The sequence below is a fragment of the Octopus bimaculoides genome, chromosome 3 (genome assembly GCF_046866305.1).
Source record: "Octopus bimaculoides isolate indiv1 chromosome 3, ASM4686630v1, whole genome shotgun sequence".
Taxonomy (NCBI): domain Eukaryota; kingdom Metazoa; phylum Mollusca; class Cephalopoda; order Octopoda; family Octopodidae; genus Octopus; species Octopus bimaculoides.
The window spans coordinates 68602450-68613352 of record NC_142930.1 but is presented as its reverse complement, the minus strand read 5'-3'; the positions used below and the strand labels follow the sequence as shown (position 1 = coordinate 68613352).

The following is a 10903-nucleotide window of genomic DNA, read 5'->3' as shown; positions in this document are numbered from 1 at the left end:
TCTTAGTTGGGCAGCTAGCAGTTGGCCAAACAAACCTGCATCAACATACAAGAAAAGATAACTCCATTGTTTTTATATGATACACGCAGTTGTCCGTCGAGGCAAAACATCATACAAAGTAACGGTGAATATTTTCTTAAAACTTCGATCGCTGTTCTTCTTTCATCTTGCATACTGGCAACCAACACCTTAACAACTCAACCGTTACAATTGGTGATGACTCCGACGTTCCATCCTATTGTTTATCAATTATTATTTAACCGTTACAATTGGTGACCCTCGACGGCAACGAAGAGCCAACCGCTACAAATATATCTTATGAAAACTTATGAATGAACTATTACTACCATGAAGAAATTTACATAATGATACACTCGTAGTGAAACCTCTCTCTCCAGTATTTAATTACAAATGATAACGAAGCGGCTAACATCTAGCTTTCGGCCGCTTGGACCCTTGTGTCCACCACCCTGATTGGTTCTTATTTGCGCGGCATTTGTCACCAGTTCTGTTTCGCGCCAGAGTGCATACCGTCCAATCGTGGCCTTCTAATGTCACGTGAGAGAGTGTTTTTTTGCTGTTCCGGTGAGCCTCTATTCATCTAAGCCTATTTGCTCTGCGCCAGTTTGTCGCGACCCCAGACCTTTTCAGGTCTAGTCGTAGACCAGACACAGAACACAGTTCCAGCCAGTTTCCAGCGACGACGCCAACACCACCAATGTACTGTCTACCACAATGTCGTCGCCACCAGCACCCCCACCAGAGTACACGCACCAACAACAACAACAGCGGTTTCATCTCGACACTATCTGAGTGGATTGTTTCCACCACGAAGTTTAACAACCAGAGCCAACCTGCGAGAATCTTCTGTGCCAGGTAACCGGTCGCAGCATCGACGCTCAACTTTACACACAACATGTGACACCACAGCTCTGCTCTCCGGCCACAACTTCTTGCGTACGAACATTCTATCTCTTGTGTAACTCTTATACGAACTGGTATTTCTCTATCTTTGTTCAGGACGCTTATCTACTGTGTTACAGACTCTCATTCTATGCTCTGTATTTCTCAGTCACACATACACACATATTGTTGTATACATATTCTTTACACGACGGTCCGTCATACACATTGTATTGTTTATATTGCCGCATGCACGCGCACACAGACGCATAGTTTCACTATGTTAATAAACCTACTCTTTTTATATATCCAACGGTTGTCACTCACTCTCTCTTTCCTTTACTGGCATTTGCTCGCATCTCACATTGCAAGCCATCTTATGTTATATAACATGTTTTTGTGTCGACCGTGCGACGCGTGAAAAGGAGCTTCTCTGTTCGTCGCCATCTCCTTTGGTTCGTATGGTCGTTCTTTACACACTCTTTTCTCTGAGCTGCCCAAACTCCTGTTGTTTGTCTTCGGGCCATATTTTCACAGTGAAATGTATTATGTAATCATACACACAAGGACACACAAAAAGTAAGGGTCTTTGCATATAAACATATATATATATAAACATGAACGTAAGCATGTATGTAGACATGTGTGTTAGTGTATGTGCGTAAGCAAGCATACATACACAGATTTTTTACAGCTTTAGTTAAATTTTAATTTAATGATTTTATTAATTGGGTTTCTTTGTAAGTTTATTATATCAAAACTGTTGTATGAAATCTCTGTGAATATTTTAGTTTTAGGTAATTAGCATCATATTACAATTGGCTGTTAGCTAACACAGCGATAACTTCTATTTCAACACGAGCTAGCTCTGGTATATTACCAACTTGATAAGCTGCTCTGGCAGAAAAGTCGATCCCAGCAAAATATTTTCAGTATATTTCATTAACTGCTTGGAAGTTGTTAATACCAGCCAAGAGGACTGTAACTGTCACAACATTGTTTAGATGAGCAGCAGCCTCTGAGAATTGCAAACATTTTTGAGAGCCTAGTCCGCTTGTTCAGCAGCATTGTCGGGAGGTAACTCCGTGGTACTAGGATTAAAACCAAGCTGCCCTGAGATGTATATATTTCGATCAACTATTACAGTTTGGCTCAAGACGAAATCAGAACAGAGTATCCTGCTTCGCTTTACAAAGATCAGTAGAACTCTTTGGTCGTACCTACATGTGTACACTACTCCAAACTCTGGCCAAAAACTACTCTCCATCTGAGATCCCTTCCACACGCCTGTTTCCCTTAACGTCCTGACGAAGAAAGAGGCTTGTAAGGACCGTGCGATCAGGAGAGGTGACGAGGAATGGCTCCTTTAATACATCGCACGGTCGATACAAATAAAATATGAAAAGAGGATAAATGAGTATAAGTGCCAGAGGAAAAAGAGAGACACAACCGGTAGAAGGCTTAAGAGAAGGTTTTATTAATATGTCAACATCTGTGTCTGTGTGTGTGAGTGCGACATATAACCATAATAATAGACAGGCCGTCATGTAAACAAAGTGTATGTGTACAAACAGTGATGTATGTGTGTGCAATAAGTTCAGAGCATAGAAAAGAGTCTATAAGGACGTTAGAAGAAAGTCCAGACACAAGGATGGTAAATACCAGTTCGTATTCAAGGTACACAGTGGCTGAAGTGCTGTAACAAGAAGTTGAGGCCGCGTAGCAGAGCCGGAGGAAGGGGCACATGTTGTGTAAGAAGTTGTGGCTTCAATGCTGCTGCCGGTTATTTGGTACAGGAGTTCTCGCAGGTTGTAATCGCTGTTATCACAAACAGTGTTGAGATAGAACCTGTGCGAATGCTGTTGGTGGTGTGTACGTAGAGTAGTTGGTGTAGTTAAGAAGATGATGGTGGCGATGAAGATGGAGTTTGCCGTTAGCTGATGGTTGACTGTTGAGTCTCCATGAGGGTGTTGTCGTGCCGTCGCTGGAACTGGCTGTGTGCTTTGTGGTCAGCGGCTAGACCTCAGAAGGTCTGGAGCCGAAAGGACTGACAAACTGTGACAGTGAAAGGCTAGCTATTTATAACATCCTGTCGGCTCAAACTGGGGTTCAGAAAAGACTGTCTCACGCGACCTTATCTGAAGGCTGCGATTGGTTGGGTTGCATGTTGGCGCGCAATAGAACAGGAGACAAAATGCGCCAATACCAACCAATCAGAGTGATGGACACAACAGGGTCCAAAAGTGCGGCCGAAGGCTAGCTGTTATCCACTACGTTTGTATTCGTGTGTATATAACAGACAGAGAGAGAGAGAAGTATCTCTAAAGTCGTTCGCTACAGGCTATTCAAATGCCCCAATTTTTGACGTGACGTCACTTCCTCTAGCTTCCGGTCCTGATGCCTCCCTTCACTCCTCTATACGTCACCCTTAAAATAAAGATCACTATCCTTCTATTCCAATTCAAAGTCGTCCATCCACCTGGATGAGCGACTCTCCCGTTGTGGTATTAGCAAGGTCACGGCGCTGGCCTCCCCACTCCTTCGTCGAGCGACCGATACCGGAACGAGCGGGCAACGGGTTGTGCGATCGCCAGCGAGGCGATTTTCCGATGCCCGGTCGAGTAGTAGGGCACCGCAGCGAGCATGGAAGCTGCGGGTGTGATCCTAGGGTGAAACCGACCGCGGGTGCGCATCTCGGTGACAGTAGCAAATATTCGAACGAGACCTTCGAAGACCGAAACGGAGAAGGGTACCGTGCCAACGCTAGTCGAGCACGGGTCAGTCGGTCCTAAGAATCAGATGAAAACTTCCGGTCCCGACGCCACTCCACCTCCCTCGCCTCAGACAAGTTCTGCTGAACCTTGTAAAGCGACATACCCCTTCACTCCTCCACAGAGACAAAACACGTATGCATATTTAATATATCGTATGTTATTTACATAAATGCATTCATTTTTAGATGGATAGGTTGCTGTTCCATCTAATGTGAATCCGCTCAGAGGCTGTAATGTTATTGTGGTAGGAGGAACCCAGTAAAGAAATACATGGAACAAAGGTGATAACTTTAAATAGTTTATTGTCACACGTATATATACACAAGCTGAATGGAAGTGGTTGATGGATATTTATTCCTATATCTACATGCAACTGCGTGGGTTGTATGTTAGCTGTTAACCCTGGTGAGGAAAGCTCGCGGACAGCGATATGTTAGAACCAGTGCAGTGCGTTGGTGCTGAGTAGATGTTGTTGACGACGTTGGTGAGAGACATGCTGGGGGCGACGAAGATGGAGGTCGCTGCAATGTGGTTAGTGGTTAGACCTTAGAAGGTCGGGAACCAACAAACACTGAGACTAGAAGGAGGTGAGCTTTTATAGCTGATGGTAGACTCAAATGTTGTTTGAAACAGACTGTCTCACGTGACTTATTTGAAGGCTTGGATCATTTATGTTTTATGTAGTGTTTTTGGTACCGAAACACTTTCAAACTTCGTATACTTGTATATTTTGTGTTATAGAACAGATAAAAATTTTTGTATTCGAAGTTATTTCATGTAAAAAAAAAATTGTCGTATTTCGGTAATTTCAACCAATCACTGATGTCTATTGAGGTGAAAACAATTACTGCCGTGGCATGTAAACAACATGTTCTAACGGTGTCATGGGATCTTTTCCCTTGAATAAAATTAGTGCCGTAGTTTGTCAACAACAACTATCCGTGGTACTGTTATTTATGACATCGTTCGTGCGTTTGTACTGGTTTTAGCTTTAGGCTTTTAGGGTTAGGGTTCGGGTTTTAGAGTTAGGGGTAGTTTTAGGGTTACGGTTAGAGTTATGATTATTTTTGCCATAACCTCACTCATAACCCTAACCCTAACCCGAGCCCGAACCCTAAAACTCTAACCCTAACTCTAAAACCCGAATCCTAACCCTAAAACCCTAAACCCTTACTAGAGAATAATGATATAATTAAACAAGGAATAACACTCTTGACACCGGCAAAAATTATTGTTTACAAAAACAGCAATAACTGTATTCAGCTGAATAGACGTCAGTGATTGGTTGAAATTACAGAAATACGACAACTTTAACATGAAATAACTTGCGATGTACAATTTTTTGTTAAGAAGGCTAAGAGAAAAAGTTGTTTTATATGACACATTCTACCAGTATCCCAAGTTTGAAAGTGTTGCGTTAAGAAAACAAGTGGTGCCCGTCAAATCAGAAAGATCCGAAGGCTGTGATTGGTTGGGTTGCATACTGACGCGCGATAGAGTAAGAGAAAATTGCGCCAATACCAACCAATTAAAGTGGTAGACACAACGGGGTCCAAATCAGCGCCCAAAGGTTAGCTGTTACCTGCTACGTTCGTAAGTACTTATATATAATAGAGAGAGGAAGTTCACTAGAGTTCGCTAGACATTCATAACGACACTGTTTGCACTTTTGTAATTAAGTTCCGGTTGTCAATCTTATGCGGCCATATAAATTTCTTAACGCCAGTAACAGTTTATTTGCTCTTTCCACAAGGCTGATTTATATACACATTAAATACATATTTATAATCACGCTCTATTACAATGACGTTGCAAAGATTGAAAGTACCTGAGGACAACTTCCTGTCTCCCCACCCTCTCTTTATGCCTCTGTTATGCTGGTACGTTTGCTAAGCTCGCGCACGCACACACACACCGCGTGCGCGCAAATATACGTATACATTAATCAAAGTATGTAGTATTATTACAACCAATCTTAGCAATTAGTTTCGCACTGGTTATTTAAACCCGGTAACAGTATGGTTGAGTAAAACCGCGTGTCCTTTTAATAATCAGTGCAAAACCGATTGGTAAAATCAGCTGTAGTAGATGATTATAATATTGAATACTTCGTCTAATATACCCATTCTATTGACAAATATGTTAGTGCCTATTTTTGTGACTTACGCATTCTTAGATGACTGTGTGTAGTGTGTGAATGCATGCACGTACACACACACACACACACACACATACTTCCCATTCGTGCTGTTTGGTAATACATTTTGATAATACGTTTGTTCATTTCCACACGACAATGCAAACAACTTACAGGTAATAGGACCCGAAACTTAGCTAAGCTAGTTCTGTGTATGTTACTACTTATGTAACAAGCATCGCTCTGCTGTGAAACTTTCGTAGTCGTGTTTTACCTGTTTCATTCTTTAATTTCTTGGATTTTTATTCGCATTTTTAGCAACTTTAGTTGCTAAAACGTGAGTTGTCATCGTCAGCTTATAGAAATTTCTTTTGATTTCAGTATGGGACGAGGTGAATAACTTGCGATGTTAGTAAACTCGTTTTATCATATAGTCCACCTTTTGTTGTCTACAGGCCAGCCCTAGGGTTCCTAGCGCCCCAGGCAAGCTGAACTTCGGCGTGCACGAGTTGACGGTCGTGGAAATTTCCTTGTTTTTGTCACGCCCTCCTTGGCGCCTCCTAACACATGGCACACCGGACGACTGCACGAGTTACCGGTACCTTGAGCCGGCACTGGTAATCTATAATAGCCGCATAAATCCTCGAAGTTTACTAACTTCTAACACTTGGATCCCTGGATTGTACTCTGTGTGCGTGTGTGTGTGTGTGTGCGCGCGCGCGCGCGTCTTGTGACTGTGTGCGTGAGTGCGTATGTGTGTGCGTTTATGTATGCATGTATGTATGTATAATAAAACATTTAACTTAGTAATCGAACCCGGATCACTACATCCGATGCAAAAAAAAACAAAAAAAAATCTCAAGAATATGATCGTGATTCGCAAAAATATTACCGTCAAAGAAAAATCTGACCGTTCAAGATTTCGTGTGAAACCGGATCTAACTACAATTTCATCTTTGACGCGCTTTTTCTGACCAAGACCATCACTATATATTCAACGCACTTTAGACACTATGGGCAGACAGCAGACGGCAGACCAGACACAGAACACGGCAGTCAGCGGACAGTAGCAGAACCAGCAACAGGCCAGAGCTCGGTCACAACACAAAATCAACGAAGAACAGCGATAGCAGCACACAGTGATCAGCTAACATCAAGAAACTCACAATACCTGCTATTATCATGCCTACACCAAGAACAATAAGCTTCGAACTATCTCGGTGTTTGTCGTTCGTAGTAACGACAAGATTTTCTGTTTACGATAAAAATAAATATTTTTTATCAAAAATCTCAAACAGATGTCTGTATTCTTCATCCTAACATATGTTTGTGTACTTCGTTTTTTTATTTGGTATGTAAGATTTTTTATGTGAATTCGTGTGTTGAAACAAATCTTGTGTCTTAGGAGGGTCATTACATCAATAATGATACGCACACGCACTGGTTAAGAAAACACCGTTCAATCATCATGAAAGGAAAGATTACTCAAGCTTTGAGCAACTTAAAATTTAATTCTGAGAGAACTTAGTAGAAACTTTTTAAAGAAGATCATTGTCTATATTGAAAAATAAATACAATTATCCGTAAATAAACAAAACCATCATCGCTAAATGTATAAGTTCCCTTCAACCAAATCGTAACTACAATCACAGTATATAAAGGACCTAAGATTTTAACAAAGATTTATATGAAGCATGTATACAACCTAACCAAAAGCTAAAAATTTTGTAGAACTCCAAACACCCAGAATTAGATTTTTTCACCAAAACATTTAAATGAACAAGCAAAACCTACCATTAGATGTAAGCTGATACATCTAACGGAAATGTCTGATTCAAAGCAAGCTGGCACTATAAAACCAGCCATTGAAGATAATCATCTCACTTCCATCGACAGACAGGTAGAACGGTCAGCTAAATCTAGCAGTAAACAAAACACCAACAATTCAGCTGAAATACATACCCATATTGTACAAACAGAAGAGCACCAAAAACTCGTGGACGCCTTGCAAGTGATCAAGGATGATATGTTTCAACAGGTTCACAATCTTAATTTGAATGACAAGCCATACAACACCAGTAAAGAACCCAGTAGAGGCAGTAAACGAAATAGCAAGAAAAAAAAAAAGATATCTGAAAACCAGACAGTCCAGAGGTATGAAAACAACTTACAAAAGCATTAATCTTTTGATATTTATCTCAGCTATTACGTTACTAGTGTATCGCAAAGAGCTGTAGTGAAACTACCTATCGTCACTAGATACAAAACTACCTATCGCCATTAGATACAAAACTACTATCGCCATTACATACAATCTTCTCATTTAAATATAAATAAATGCGAGCGTAGTAGAGAACCCATTCCTTGTCATCACGTGACTGATCATTATTCGAATCGGCAACTTCTTCGAACCGTTCCCGCCAGAACGCAAACTGACCAATCACAGCCCTTAATAAGGTCACGTGATAGTGTTTTCCTACTCCCATCTTGGAGCCCCCTTAACGTTATAAATAGATCAACTCATACCCCACAAATTGGTCTCGGTCCAGTTTCTCTTAGAGACTGTTCCGTGTACCACACGACAGCAGCAGCAGCCAGCGACCACTTCAGCAGCTTCGTCCAGCCACGATGACCACCGCCGTCGCCACATCAGCATCATCGTCATGACCAACACGATTACTACCAAGCAGCCTCTACACCAGCAGCGTCAACACGACTTACTATGTACACCAAACCAAACCTCCGCGGCACATCTCTCTCTTCGATTCTGTTAGGTGACTCAGCTTCACCACGATAAATAAACAGACAAGAGTTCTCAGCCAGCGACGAACATCTGTATAACAAGAATCACGGCCCGGCATCGATGCCACGACATCACAACTAGTGATCAGCTCTGCCACACTCAGCCAACTCACTTCACATACAGAACTTTTCCTATAGTGTACCAAAGAACTGGTATAATTGTTCACGTGTTATTGACTCTCTTTCTATCTGCTGTAATAACTCACATACATGTATCACTCACAAACACATTTTTCTTTGTATGACGGCCTGTCTTTGATTATGTTCTTATATGTCGCATTCACACTCTCACACAGACATACATCTTTAACGCCATAATAAATATCTCTGTTATTCATCTAATACGGTTGTGGTCTTTCATTACTGGTCATCTATGTTATCGTCGCATAACATATCAACTATATCATTACTGATATATTATTGTGTGTTCAACCGTGTGACCCGTTTAAATAAAAGGAGTCCTCTGTTTTTCCATTCGTCACCAGTTCTCCTTTTTGAGTTCGCACGGTCGTTTCCTTACAGAGCTGAAACCACGCTGTCAAGATTCAAGCAGAAAGCACATAACTTACAAAATAAAATTTTATTTCTGCAAAAGGATATCTTACAAATTGTTGTAGTTAGGACATCTAACATACAGAACAAATTCACACAACATCAGGAGGGTCTCAAAAAAAAAAAAAGCTAGAGAGCCGATTTGGTGATACAGGATTCAAAAACTGCACCAGCTGAAACAACTCACAACTACAGCTGAAAAACTAAAATATAAATCTATAGCATATTAATAGCAAATGCTCAATGAGTCATTTGCCAAGTCAGTTTATCGCAGTTTCAATGTAAAAGGCTCAGTCTTAGTAAAAGATAGCTCTATAAAAGATGAAGTTGAAGGCTACAGAAGATCTGTATGGGAAACCAGCGATCAATTCAATAAACAAGCTGTATGGCTAAAAGAACTGGAGCAGGATTGCTAAAAAGGCATCTTTCAGGGTGATAGCCTGTCGGTGTTGCTCTTCGTCCTCTCATTAAGCCCATTATCATACTTGCTCACAAAACATAATAACCATAGAAATGGATCCAGAAGTATCTTCCATTTTTTTTTCTTTATCGACCACATAAAAAATCAAGTGAACCTCATAACCTAATTTTCTGCAAACATCAGAATAGAATTTAGTGAGTTCAAATGTGCATTTGTAACAATAAAATGTGGAAAAGTTGTGCCCACCTTGAAAGTCTAATAACGAACGCCTTGACAATAGAACCTCTACAGTTAGATGACAATTATACACATCTCGGACAAAATGAAAATATCAGATATGATGGACTCATAAATAAGGAGAGGGCCAGAAATGAATACCACAGGTGGGTAATGGAAATATGGTCATCAGAACGCTCAGCTCACAATAAACATATTGCACACAATAAGTTTACAGTGACTGTCCTCATGCCTATGTTAGGTCTTCTGAATTTGTCACTACAAGAACTCAATGAGATAGATGTTCGAACCCGCAAGCTGCTCAGTGTTACAGGAAACTTTAACAGCTATAGAAATGTAGACAGGTTATACTTTCCACGCAAGAAGGTGGCCGTGGTTTGAAATCTGTACTAATGTCATATGAAGCTCGTATTGTGACACTGAAACAACAACTGCAGCATAGGAAAGAGACCAGTAACTATCTCGCCCAAGTTTCTAACCATGAAATCAACAACATAATTAGGATAGCTAAGGAACTTGAGGAAAGGTATGAAATAAGTGTTGGTACAAATCTCTCCTCAAGGAGCGTTGATATAATCTATTTATCTGAAGAACAGAATTTTAAAAAATGGTCCAGTTCATTGAGAAGATAGTACATGGGTACTTGGCACATAAAACACAAACCATTGAATGGAGTGATAATGTCGAAATCTTAGCATGGAGTACCGATAAGTTTATGACATCCCACCTCATTGACTACTTCCGGGCAATTCAAGAACAAGAGATCCCCACCTACAACACAAAAAGCAGAAGACGTTGACAGACAACAAATGAGGGCTATGCAAAACTAAGACTGAAGAATAGTCTAAAACAGGATTTTAAAAAACAGCTACAAACGAAGTTGACCATATTGAGATCGATGGGTCAAAAGAATATTGATGGAACTTATAGATTAAAACAGCTTTCAAGTCAAAACAAAACCAGTCAGATATTGTTGTGTCGGACCACAAGGAAAAAAAATTAGCTGCTCTCTGGACACCAATGTGGTTAGAAAAGTATAAGATAAAGAGGACATCTGTGGACAATTGATAATCATTC

At 40.7% G+C, this 10903-nt stretch overlaps 1 pseudogene; it reads right to left on the bottom strand.

Annotated features, from left to right (window-relative positions):
• Positions 1 to 1715: 1715 nt before the first annotated feature.
• On the bottom strand, positions 1716 to 2170 carry LOC149136567 (2-iminobutanoate/2-iminopropanoate deaminase pseudogene; annotated as a pseudogene).
• Between the last annotated feature and the right edge of the window lie 8733 nt (positions 2171 to 10903).